The 13,214-nt window shown below is 51.3% G+C and overlaps 1 protein-coding gene across 1 annotated transcript in view; it reads right to left on the bottom strand.

Annotated features, from left to right (window-relative positions):
- The window catches only part of FAM222A (family with sequence similarity 222 member A), a 90,626-nt gene extending 79,626 nt beyond the window's left edge, over window positions 1-11,000 (bottom strand). The window contains exon 1 of the mRNA XM_082196117.1: window positions 10,847-11,000. The gene's annotated coding sequence lies outside the window, so the exon portion shown is untranslated. The remainder of the gene's footprint in view (window positions 1-10,846) is intronic.
- Between the last annotated feature and the right edge of the window lie 2,214 nt (window positions 11,001-13,214).

The following is a 13,214-nucleotide window of genomic DNA, read 5'->3' on the forward strand; positions in this document are numbered from 1 at the left end:
TCAAACCAATGGATTCAAGTTGCAAGAAAGGAGATTCCAATTAAGAATCAGGAAGAACTTTCTGATGGTAAAAGCTGTTTGACAGAAGAACAGACCCCATCCTTGGAGGCTTCTAAGCAGAGGCTGGATGGCCCTCTGTCATGGCTGCATTGCAAGGGGGTTGGACTAGATGACCCTCAGGGTCCCTTCCAACCCTACCATTCTATGATGCTATGAGTCCACAAGACAGTTATGGGCTAGCAGGAATGGACCAGACCCATTTTCACCCCCAGTAACATATACACACAATGGGACAGTGAACTGCCACCAAGAGACATTGGGCAAGTTTAAGAACGCAAGAAGAGCCCTGTGCTCTGCTGGATCAGGCCGGGGGGGGGGGATCTACCCCAGCATCCTGGTCCCAGCTGCCCGTAGGAAACTGGCAAGCAGAACCCAGGCTCACTCGCTCCTGTCCCTTGGGATCCCTTCCAACTCTACCATTCTATTACTCTATGAACCTGTGTTTAAAAAGCTCCACGGAAGGAGAGTCCAGCACCTTCTTCCAAAGGCGGAGTCCGTTCCACCGTTGAACAGCTCTTACTGCCAGGAAGTTCCTCCTGATACTTAGTCGAAATCTCCTTTCTTGTAGCTTGAAGCCACTGGTTTGAGTCTCACCCTTCCAGAGCAGGAGAAAACACGCTTGCTCCATCTTCTGTGTAACTCCAGCCCCTCAGTTGCCCCTTTCTGCAGCTTTTATTGAACTAAATGCCCAAGGAAGGTCGGAATCAGTTAAAGCACTTGAGGTGGCCCCTGCAGAGATCACCAGAATTCATCTGGCCTTTCTGAGGGGGTGGGAGGAGGCTGGGGCACCGGGTGGGGAGGGTGGCACGACAGCCCTGCTGCTCCGTCTCCTCGTTGGCAGTCTCCAGGGCAATAAAAAATCCCCAGCAGGCTCTTGTCGGTTTCAGGTCATTAACTTGTTTTTATTGGAAGCTTGTTTACAGCCAGCCATAAAGAGATGCGTTTGTGCGCCTCTCCAGGAAAAAGCCACCACGAGACCCTGAAATGGAGGGAGGGAGGAAGGACGAAAGAAGCGGGCGGAGGGGGAACAGGATGGGACTGAGCTGCTGCATTCATGGCTTCTGGCCCAGCGCAGAGCTGCGTTTCCCCCTCCAGACGGACTCCCCACAGACCCCAGTTTTGCATTTGCATTAAACGCAAAGGGAAGCAAAGGCACCTTGTTTGGCCTGTGACTGGTTGCCCACTGAAGAGACGGCAGAAGAAGAGGGTCAAATAAAAGCCCCAGTTGGGGGCAATGCTGCTCCCCAGAGACCAAGCTAGCTCCTTGCAAAAGGAGCCAGGGAGCACCCAGGGGACAGTCAGAATCGCCTCCAGGTGACAAAGAGGGGCTTTGTTTTAAGGACCCCCATCAGCTCACAGAAATGGAATTGTGCTGCAATCCTCCCACAGCATTTACTGCAAGGTGGGGGGGGGGGGCAATCACTGGATGCTCAATTTCTAAAATAGTAAGTGCTGGGCCTCAAAACCTCTAGGAGGAAGGGAGCATTTCCATTACAGCTACAAAATCAATGCAATGCACAAAACAGCAAGAAAACCACAGCTCTAGAATCAGGGCAGGACAACCGCACATGTACAGAGACACCCTTTTAACCTTCCCATGTGTCCCACCACAGCCCTCTAGGACAGCCATAACGGGAGGAGATAATGGAAGCCACCAAGCTAAGAGGATGGACAAAAGCTGGGCTAATGTGCCCCTGGCTTAATTCCAGCAGCCAATGAGGACCAAGGACTTTCAAACTGGGGCTCCTGATGCTCATTATTTGGCTGCTTCTTACCAAGGAGCAAAACAACCTTTCCAGAAATGGCCCCCAGGCAGTTCAGTGGCCCCTGGGGCTCTGCGTCCTTCCCCCACAGAAGCCAGGCACCCTTTGGGCTGTGGGCTTCCCCCTTTTAACCAGAGACAGCATCCATCATCTGCCACTCAGGAAAGATCTGTCTTGAGCGAGGAATCTGCACACCTTTCCGTCTTCAGTAGCTCACAGCCCTGGGGGGCACATCCGGCTGTGTGCATCTTCAAGAGGTCATCCTAACCTCTCCCCCCCCCCCCCGCTCGTCAGCTTATTAGCTAAGTGAGGTAACGTTCAGCCCAACTCTAAGTGCGTCCACAGCCTCTGGCCAAGAGAGAATTTCATGTGCCCCGGTGGAAGGGTGCACTCGGGGTCACCAAGAGACCCATAACAGGCTTAAACATCCCCCGGCTTTTAATGCCATGTCACAAGGAAAGGGAATCCAATTTGGCCTCCCAACCAGAGGCGTCTGCAAACTTCTGGCAGCTGGAGGAAGCTTTCATACTAGATCCAAAGTAGGAACCTGTAACTCGCTCTCAGGGACAGAGGCTGCTGCACCTGCCTCCCAGCGCCTTCCTTGGACCCTTAAAAGGAGGAGCTGCTACTTTAAGTCCTCCCTGTGGCTCTCTCTTTCTTTTCATGTTTTTGTGGGGGACAGGAAAATGAATGCCCTCAAATACTTTGGAAATGTTACTCTTCTGCCTCATTCTCACCGCATTTACATTGCTACGTGTTTATCTGCACTTGCATTGTTTGTGAGCCGCCTCGGGGTCTCCTCTGGGCAGAAAGACGGCGTATCAATAAATCAGAACTTGCTATGGCGTATCAGAAAAAGGGAAGGAAAAGGTAGCCTTTCTGGGTTGTGGGGGCTCCCTGCACATGGAGGAGTTGGCACCCCACCCACCCCCATTTTTGAGTCTCCTTGAGGGGCAGTAAGGTGGCTGACTGCATGTTTAGGGAGTGTGTCTGAGTGGCTCCATGGCATCCCATGAGGAGGCACCAGGCAGGATTTTCCACCTGCTTTGGGAGGAGGCGAGGCCATTCACTCAGACAGGGTCACAACAGGCACCCACCCTGGGTGGAGCCTTCAAAATTATTCAAGTCCCCGCAGTACTGAAAGTCAGGAGACACACCCAGGAAGGTAAACGGGGTTCAGTTACGCCTTTCAGTCTGGATCATAGAATCATAGAGTTGGAATAGACCACAAGGGCCATCGAGTCCAACCCCCTGCCAAGCAGGAAACACCATCAGAGCACTCCTGACATATGGTTGTCAAGCCTCTGCTTAAAGACCTCCAAAGTAGGAGACTCCACCACACTCCTTGGCAGCAAATTCCACTGTCGAACAGCTCTTACTGTCAGGAAGTTCTTCCTAATGTTTAGGTGGAATCTTCTTTCTTGTAGTTTGGATCCATTGCTCTGTGTCCGCTTCTCTGGAGCAGTAGAAAACAACCTTTCTCCCTCCTCTATGTGACATCCTTTTATATATTTGAACATGGCTATCATATCACCCCTTAACCTCCTCTTCTCCAGGCTAATACTGAGCTAGAAGGACCATTGGTCTGTGTCAGATACTAAAAAACCGGGGAGAGAGGGAGGGAGACTTAGATGCAGATGGGGTGCAGCCTTCAGCAGCCTTGGTAGCCTCTGGCGGCAGGCTAAAACATTGGGGGGCACTAGGTGAGCAAAGGTTGCACAACCAAAGTAGAAATAGCATCCCTGCCACAAACACTACAAAAACTCAAAGAGGTGCGCTTTTTAGGAGACATTATTAGGCAGCAGGCTGATAATTATGGAGGACCCCTCCTTGGAGGTTGAGCAATCATGGGAGACGCAAGCAAGTGCTGCTGCCCCCCCCCCCAAGTGCCAGGCACTGACCTGCCGGCCATTTCTCCTCCTCTTCTCCCTTCCCTTGCCCTTTTCTTTGCAGTGCCAAGCAAACACAAACAGAGATACTGAGCGGCACAATAGCTCTTGACACACAAATAGGTTAACATAATAAAGCCAGCTTTAGCCAGCTCACTCGAGGGAGAAAAGCAATTCTCGAGCAAGCAGGAGATAATAAAAGCAGGGGCTTTTGTAAGCCTGCCTCTCTGCCGCATTTGCAGACAGGAATCGTTGTTTGATTGAATTACCTTGCAGGAATATTAGCTTTTTCCAAAGAATGCACCGGGCAAGAGAAAAAGGAGAGAAATGTCCTTCCTCTCTCGCTCCTTCGCTTGCCTGGAAAGTCCTGAATGCAATTTGTCATTTATATTTGGCATAGCAGCTTGTCCAGAGAGTCACATATTTTCTCAAGGCATTAGCAACAGGCCAGCTCTTTCCTCCTTTACAGGCTTGCAAGGGATCAAAGCAGAGTTTTTGACCCCATCAGGATATGCCCCTTAAGTACTAGTTGCCACAGAGAAAGAAGACCAACTGTGGTTGTTCAGGAACAAGAAGGCACTCTGCATGTGGGCAGGAGGACAGGGGGGAGGGGGAGAACCTCATGCACCATACAAAGGACTCAGGAAAGTCTCTGGTGCAACTGAAAGAACCCCATATAAAGAATCCCTGTTTACTCAGACCTCCACTTTCCCCCTTTCTCCATTTTAGACTGTTAAGTATCGTCCTGTACTCTAAAGTGCTGTAATAAGCTCAAGATCATTATTTTCAAATAAAAAACAAACAAACCCATATATGCAACCTGGAGAAGGATGCAAAATGGGCTGCAATTGGGTAACACATTTTAAATTATTCTTAAAATGACATTAGCTGCGTTTTCTTTTCAGTACAGAAAAAAGTTAAGCAGGTTTTCACAGTGGATGGCTAAAATCTAGCCTCTCCGCTTACTCAGAGGCTTAGTAAGGGCAGCTGGCAAGGCAGGCAGACCAGGGCAGCCATTAATGGCCCTCACACCTGCAGCCTTTACACACAGCAAAGGCACATTCAGCCACTTGACACGCCTCTCTTGCAAGCAGGAGCAGCGGGAACTCAGAAATGCCCCTCCACTGCCTCTCCTCCCTCTCCACTCCAGGAGTAGCAGCAGGTTTGCTGCACATAAGAGTTCAGAGCAGGGGGCCCCACACTTTCCCCAGCCACTGCCACCCTTGGCTCCATGAACTCACCCCAAGTGCCCCCTCCCCTGCCCTATAAGAAGAATGATTCAGAATAGTGGTCTGCAGGACCCATCAAGGAAGATAATAACACAATAAAATTCAAAACTGCAACAATGCATTACACCTTTACTGCAAAATCTAATTAAAACTACTTAGTCTAACTAATACAATGAAACTGATGGATGTGATCCGGTGATACCAGCTTTTCAGAGTCTGATAGCCATTTACGCCGTCAGCACCCCCCTCCCCCAAGGGCCAGAAGTAGTCACTTTGGCAGCCACTGTCTTAGCAACTGGGTTGCAGGATCAGGACTCTTCCAAAGTGAAAGGCCATCAAATTCCCAACAAATTCTCTCAACTGAAATCCGCTTCGTAAAGAAATATTTCCTTATCCTCACACATGGAAAGAGGAGGTGGTCCCAGGGAAGAAGGAAGGGGGGGGCCACTGAAGTCCCATTTCACTATTCAAGCACACGGCCAACATCTTTTTTTAAAAAATAATATTTTTATTAAAGATTTCTTGGTTTACAAAGGTATGTGCAATGTCTCTTTTTTCAAGTTATGTTTTCTACAGATCAGTTTCATTTGCTGAGACATTAGTGTTACCTTAGGAAGAAAAGGGGGGAAGGGTGAGTTTTGCCTTCCTGCAGCCCCGGATCACTACCCAGCGGCTCAGAGCCTTGCATTTTTAATAGCCCTCCCTCTTCAGGCTTGAAATATCTTGCAGCATGAAACTGAGAGGTGGGACTTGGAAGCGGAGATTTATCGACCTGTTAAAACCGGAGATGGATCTTTATGCAGGGAAAAGAAAGTGGCAGGTGCCACTTGGGGAGACAGACCCACCAAATTCTTGGAGCCTTTCAAAAGGTGTATAAAGTTGAAGGAAGCCAAGGGTTTTATTTGGTTCCAAATGATCAGATCTATGATCTGCAGGCACCTTCATTATCAAGAGGTTCCAGCACAGGAGGAGGAAATGAGCTGAGATTTCGCTACAAATCCAAATAAACTCTCTCCCTCTTTCCCTTTCCCCCAACTATTTCAAGGTTTTTACATGCAACTCCTCCACTGCCCAAGGAGCTTACAACCTTAGAAGCTACCATTTACCTTAGTTTCTCCCCCCACCCTTTTTGGTTTGTTTTATCATTTCATATACATTAGCTCAGTCAGCAGAGCACAAAAGTCTTAATCTGAGGGTCCTGGGTTTGACTCTCACGGTCCCTTCCAACTCTGCCATTCTATGGCAATCTTGTTTCAGCCTCACAACAGCCCTGTGAGGTATGCTGGGGGGGGGGGGAACCAAGGCCATCATAGAGCGTTATGGCTGAGAGAGGCCAAATCCATGCAAACCACTTACAAGGCAGCACCCTCTAAATCAGGGATGTGGGACTGCAGCCCTGGGGGGCCAAATCCAGCCCCCCCCCCCGCTTGCTTGGATGGATGCAGCACAGAGGGAAACAACAGCCTTGTAGTAAAAAGGCAAAACGCACATTTGTTGCTGTGCCCACTTTTGCACGTGGCCCTGGAAGGCCACCCCGCACGGAATGTGGCCCTCAGACCACAGGTTCCTCACCCCACAGCTACCATCTTTCACTCAAGTGACTTAAGTCGGGTTAAAAAGTACGCAGGCTTTAAAAGTTCACAAGGGCTGGGCTATTTGGAAAGCAGGTTTTTCCTTCCGAAAATGTATTCAGCCACTAAGCCAACCTGTTCCATCTGCGCCAGAAATGCTGCTCCCTTCACATTTCACCTAGCAAAGCACCCTACAAAGCCTGAAAGCTTGCATACGTTTGCTAAGTTTCTAAAAAATGAATAATAACTACTTTACATATGGTTTTTATCTGCCAACTAAGGTCTGCAATTAGCCCATGGTGGAAAACTCCAGACACCAGCTTAAAAAAATAAAATTTTAAATCTGGCTTTGGCACCCAAGAACCATGGACGCTGATAGAACATGAAGGTGGTCTTTCCCATCCCTCAATTTAGCTAGTCTTAAGCTACAAAGCAAGGGACGCGTGTGACGCTGTGGGTTAAACCACAGAGCCTAGGACTTGCTGATCAGAAGGTTGGCGGTTCGAATCCCTACGAGAGCTCCCGTTGCTCGGTCCCTGCTCCTGCCAACCTAGCACTTCAAAAGCACGTCAAAGTGCAAGTAGATAAATAGGTACCGCTCCGGCGGGAAGGTAAACGGCGTTTCCATGCGCTGCTCTGGTTCGCCAGAAGCAGCTTAGTCCTGCTGGCCACATGACCCGGAAGGTGTACACCGGCTCCCTCGGCCAATAAAGCGAGATGAGTGCCGCAACCCCAGAGTCGGTCATGACTGGACCTAATGGTCAGGGGTTCCTTGACCTTTTAAGCTACAAAGCAAGGAGCATAGGTCTGCTCAAAGGCCAGAATATTTACATATCAGCTCCTAACACTGAGTTATAAACCACAGCTTCCTGCTCTGCTGCCACACCACATCCATGTGGATCAACAGCATGGGAGCACATTGCAGAAAATGATTGTGGCAGGAGGACGTTTAATCCAGGCTTCGCCAACCTGGTGCCCTCCAGACGTTTTGAAGTGCAGCTCCCAAGCAGCCCAGAAAAGCACCCTGGCCTTGTGCAGCAGGCCTAAGTCCATCTCCTAGAACCTGCAGGTCAAAACACCCAATGCAACTGGGCAGGTGCTTCTCCCTGTGAGCTCCAAAGTTCCTCGCTGCAACAGACACCATCTCAAGACCAGCTGGGGAACGCAGGAAGCCGCCTTAGCCCACCTGGCTCAGTGCTCCAGGGTTTCAGGCAGGGTTGCTCTCTTGCTGAGCCACGGGGAGAGGAGGAGGAGGCTGGGGTCCTCAAGTCCAGAGGGTCAGTTTGCCACTGTGGGAACCAGCAGCCAGGAACACTACTCTCCAGTTAAAACCACTTTACTGGCATCTGATCTGATTCCAGGCACAATTCAAAGTGCTGCTGATGACCAGTAAATCTATGGCCTGAACATGCCCGGGTGCAAAGATCCTCAGGGGAGCACCTTCTCTCAGTCCCCTCAGCACCAGATGCTGAGAGCAAGCCTTTTCTACAGCTGCTCCCAGAAGGCGGGATTCCCTCCCAAGAGAGGCCAGACGGGCTCCCTCTTTTGTGTCTTCCTGGAACAGGCCTCTGGAAAGGGAGGCGCAGGCAGCGCTGACCACTGGGCAGCTGTCAGGGCAAACTGCTGGCTCTAAACGGGGTCTGGTGTATTACAACTCTTGGTTTTTTAAACTAGTTTTTTTCACTACTTTGTATTTTATAACATTAAAAATGTACTGGCCACGGGCCAATAACGTTGCTGATCCTTGGAAGGAGAGCCATGCTCTGCAGGAACCTGGAGATGGGCTTTTAGTGTGGCTGCCCCTGTTCTATGGAAAAGCTTCCCTGCCCGCTGACACCTCCTGGAAATGTTCTGACAGGCTTCCCCAGCTGGGTAAAGGGGTCTTCACCACTTGTCAGGGCACCAGTCTTGTTTTTAAAGGTACTGGTTGTTTTTATGCTTTTAACTGTTTGTCATTATGTTATGGGTAAATCGCCTTGAGACAATGGCATAGAACGCAATTAATAAATAAAAAATAACAACAATGGTGCTGTAAAAACGTTGGAAGCCACCTTGAATGGCAATTTGGGGGAAAGGAAGGGATATAAATAAATTAAATACAAAGACCAGTCGCATCTGACACAGCTCCCCTTGTATCCATTCACAGGCACGCCTCTCTGCCCCACCTAAGAGACGGGCAGCTTCGGCCCCTTTAAGACCCTCGCCTAAGTTTCTGCCCTTAATTCGCCAGATGCCTCCGACCTCGGATTACGAGATGCTCTTTGGCTGAACAGCTTCTTTGTAAGAGACACTAAAGGGAACTCTTCTGCTCCTGCTCAGCCAGAGAGGAGGAGGTTAGTGCGCTCATCCATCCCTGGTCATGTGAAAGGAAGGAGATCAGCTTAAAAGGGATTGGGGGGGGGGCAGAGAGACACACAGCCTCACTGCAATTTAACTCTTGCACAGCCTCTGCCTCTTCAGACCCAGAATTACTGTGTGCAGCCCAACCCATCAGGCACTATGCGGAGACTGCACTTTTATAAAAAATAGGGGGTGGGGGAATAAGCACATTTACTGTAAGCTCCTTTCATGGAAAGACAAGGGCCAGCTGGAAGGTGAGCTGTATTGCAGGGGGATGGGGAGATAATGTTTGCTGCATTTGTTTGTGCCTCTCACAACACAGCCAAGCAAACTCCAACTTCTCAGAGCTTGTTCTTTCTCAAAAGATTCCGGATTAAAGGATGGGCATGATCTTAGCAGGAAATTAGCCCCTGATGTGGGCACAACAAACAAAAATGCAGGTTCTGAAAAGCCTCCACCTCCTCCAGCAAAATGGGATTTCTCCTAATCTACAAACTAAATGAGTAAATAGAGGGACATCAAGAAGATCATCTCCCTGCTGGGTCAAACCCACTGAGTCCAACACTGAGTCGTGTTCGCAGGACTTGCCAGCCAGGTGCCCCCAAGCTCTGCCTCTACCTCCCCGCCATCATGGCAGACTGCCCCTGCACATGGAGGTTTGCTTCTCAGCATTTTATCTAAGGTTCCCAAGACAGAATTGCTTTGGTGGACCAGACCAGCAACCAGCTGCAAGCCAGGCAGAAGCCTTTTGCCCACCCACCCCCTCAGCTCACAAGAGGCTCAGGTAGTTCCACAGTTTTAAAAAGGGGGGTCCAGCCCCCCCCAGGTTACACATCTCTGCGAAGGAGGCCAACAGTCTACTTGTCAACCCTCCACTCCATTCAAAAAAATATTGTATTATTCAAGACAGCAGATTTCCTTTCGCTACCAAAAAAACCCTCCATTTACATGTAATGCCAAGAATTCCAAACAGTAGCCTAAAAAGAAAATCAATGTACTGCTGAGGTGGGTTGCTTGAGATCTCCCTTGTTCTCCATCCCACTGCGGCCCTGAGGATGTGTCAGCAACATTTACCCTTTTCATTAAAAGCACCCCTGCGCTCCTTTAGAAATTAAAAACCACAGGTACATGCCCACCTCCTGCTCCAAGGAGGACCAAGGGGGGCGAGGCATGTGGGCAGACCAACCTCTCCACACAGATCACAGACTTGCAGAGTTGGAAGGTACATCCACCCCCCCCACACACACACACGTTCCCAGGGTGGGGGGCAGGTGATTTCCAACACACACAAGGCTTGCCAGGTAATCAAAGAAAACACCACTCTCTTGTCAGTTCTGAGAAAACTTCACTACGTTTCACCGGCCTAAGCAGAAGCAATTCTGCCATTCATTCCAATTTTATGGGGGAGGGGAGCAGATTAATCATCCAAAGGAAAGATTTCCAGCCCTTTACCCCAAAGTGAGAGATTCCATAGCAGGCAATAAGAGGCCACCTGGGTAGTAGCCCAATTGCAGAGCCTCTTCCCCTCCCCCGCGAAAAAGGCTCTTCCGGGCAGGCAAGGAGATTCCCCCTGCCCCCGGGCCAAAGCAGCCTTTTCCGGCGCCCCCCGAGGCACCTGCAGCTCAGCCAGCAAGTCCCGTCCCCCCCCCCCCGCTAGCAGGAGCAGCAGGCCGCCCCCCATGAAGCAAGGCGGTTATTGTGGGGCTGGGGGGCCACAGGCGCCCTTTGGCTGGGGTGACCTTGGGGCAGGCACTTCACATTTCTCAGCGCGACCCACCTGGCAGGGCTGTCGCTCGCGAGCACCGAAAAGATGCATGTCGACTAAGAGGCAGCTTGGTGGCAAAAGCAGAACCCGACGAAACGCTCAGAGGGGCTGACAAAAGGCGCGAGGGAGAAGCCCGAGGAGGAGAGGAGGGGGCGAGGGAAGGGCGGGCCCGCGGCAGCCTCCCCTCTCCCGCCCCGAGGCCGGAGCCCCGTCGCCCCGCGGCCCTTACCCGCCAAGCGCCGCCGCCGCCGCGCTCCTCCTCTTCAGGCCGCCCCCGGCGGGAGCAGCCGGCGCGTCCGGGGAGCCATGGAGCCGCGGCGGGGAGAGAAGGAGGTCCTGGCCGGAGAGCGCGCGAGGCGGAGGTCCAGGGCGGCCGAGTGGGCGCGGGGTCAGGCGACGCGCAGCAGCCGCAGGCGCCGCGGGCCGGGCCGCCGCCCCCGGGCATGGGCCGCCGCCTCACGGGCAGCGAGGGCCGCGCCGCGGCACGGCGGGCCGGGGGAGCCAGCCGCCCGCCGCGCTCCTCTCCCGCCGGGGCCGCGCGCCGCCGGGCCGAGGCGACATGGAGGGCGGGCGGCGGCAGCGGGGGACGCCGCCGGGCGGCTGCTCCCTTTGTGTGCGCCCGACCCTCGCCGGCCGCCGGGGAGCAGGAAGGGCGCCGCGCCCCGACAGGCGGCCAAGGGCGCTCGGGCGACGCCGGCAGAAGGCGGCTTCTCCGACTCCGGCGCCCAGGAAGGCGAGCGGCGCCCCAGCTGCCCCGGCGCGGAGCGAACGGAGGACAAGGCGGCGGCGGCTTGGCGTTCCCTGGAAGCGGCGAGGGCGCGGCGGCGCGGCGGCAAAGCCCAAATCCGGTTTTCGGCGAGGCTAGGCGGCAGCCGGGTCCTGGCGGCTCCGCATCCCCGGAGGCGGCTCCACGGCCCGGGCCTCCGGCTGGCTGCCCGGCTGGCGGCGGCGGCGCTGCGGCGGCTGCTTCCTGGCCCGCTCCGTCCGCGGCGGCGGCTCCGGCGACACTGAGCGCAGGCGAGCCGGGCGCAGGCGGCCAGGCGCGGCGGGACGCGCGCGCTCCTCCCCGGCGCAAGGCGCACGCGGCTCGGCCCCGCCCCCGTCTCCCCGGCAGCCGTTGCCCCGGCGACGCCACGAAGCGTCTCTCGCGCTCGCTCCGCCCCTGCCGGCAAGCCACGTGGCTCTTGCGCGGGAAATTCGAGCGCGGGAGCCGCCGAGGCTGAAGGCGACTCCCCGGGCGGGAGACATTCCCACGCTGCTTGATTGACTTTTGTTAAAAAAAGAACCCTCCAAAAAAGATAAAGCAAGGAGAGGCTTTGGAATGTTAAAACAGCAACTGCAAACTAAAAACTCATCTTCCTTCTAAACACTATGTGTGTGTGTATAATTTTCTGTTTTATAATTTAGAATACTCATTTAAGGAACCTTAAAATATCAATGACTTCTCTTTCCATGGTTCATTTTGCATATTATAAATCTCTGCATATTTTACATAAACTAAACCATTCAGCATTCCATTATTACATCCATCAAAACTTATTTACACTGTTGAATTTATTTTAATACTGGCAACGTTTTCAAGTGTACACAATTTCCCTCCATATAAGCAATAAACATTTTCCAATCTCCTTTAAACGTATGTTCTTCTTGTTCCCTTATACTATATGTTAGGTCCGCAAGCTGCTCATATTCCATCAGTTTAAGTTGCCATTCTTCTTTAGTTTGGACCTCGCTCATTTTCCATTTTTGTGCTAAGAAAACACGGGCTGCAGTAGTCACATAAATAACCTTTTTTGACATCTGGGAATTTCCATCTGAATTATACCCAACAAAAAGGATTCGGGTGTGTGGTTTTGTTTGTTTGTTTTTTGAAAAGTACTTTAAAACATTTTTTCAATTCATTATGAATACTCTTTTACCCTCATACAGGTCCAACACATATGAAAGAATGTTCTCTCAACCTCATTGCATCTCCAGCACTTATCTGATTTCGTCTTATACATCTTAGCAAGCCTATTCGGAGTTAAATACCATCTGTAAATCATTTTCAAGTAGTTCTTCAAAGAATAACATGCTGTAAACATCAGATCACTCTTCCAAAGTTTTTCCCAGAGATTAAAATCTATATTATGTCCTATATCTATTGCCCAAACTGTCATAGAGGCTTTGACAAGCTCGTCTTTTGATTTATTTATTTATTTATTTAATTTCTATAACGCTTTATATTTTAAAGAAAAATCTCAAAGCTGTTTACAGCATATTAAATCAATAAAACATAAATAAAACAATCTGAAGAAAGTCAAATATATATACAGTCAAAGCGACATAACAGAAGAAAATATTACAGTGGAACCTTGAGTTGCGGACGTAATCTGTCCCGGAGGCACGTCCACAACTCAAAGCGTTTGCATCCAGAAAAGTGGCGTCTGCGCACGCAGTGCAATTTAGTGCTTCTGCACATGTGCGTGCGGCGAAACCCAGAAGTATTTCCGGGTTGCCGCAGGACGCAACTTGAAAAGACGTAACCTGAAGCGGACGCAACATGAGGTATGACTGTATCTTAAAGATTTCAAAATAAAACATTGCAAAGGAGGTCA

This window comes from Podarcis vaucheri, assembly GCF_965113315.1.
Source record: "Podarcis vaucheri genome assembly, chromosome: 13".
In the NCBI taxonomy this organism is placed as follows: Eukaryota; Metazoa; Chordata; class Lepidosauria; order Squamata; family Lacertidae; genus Podarcis; species Podarcis vaucheri.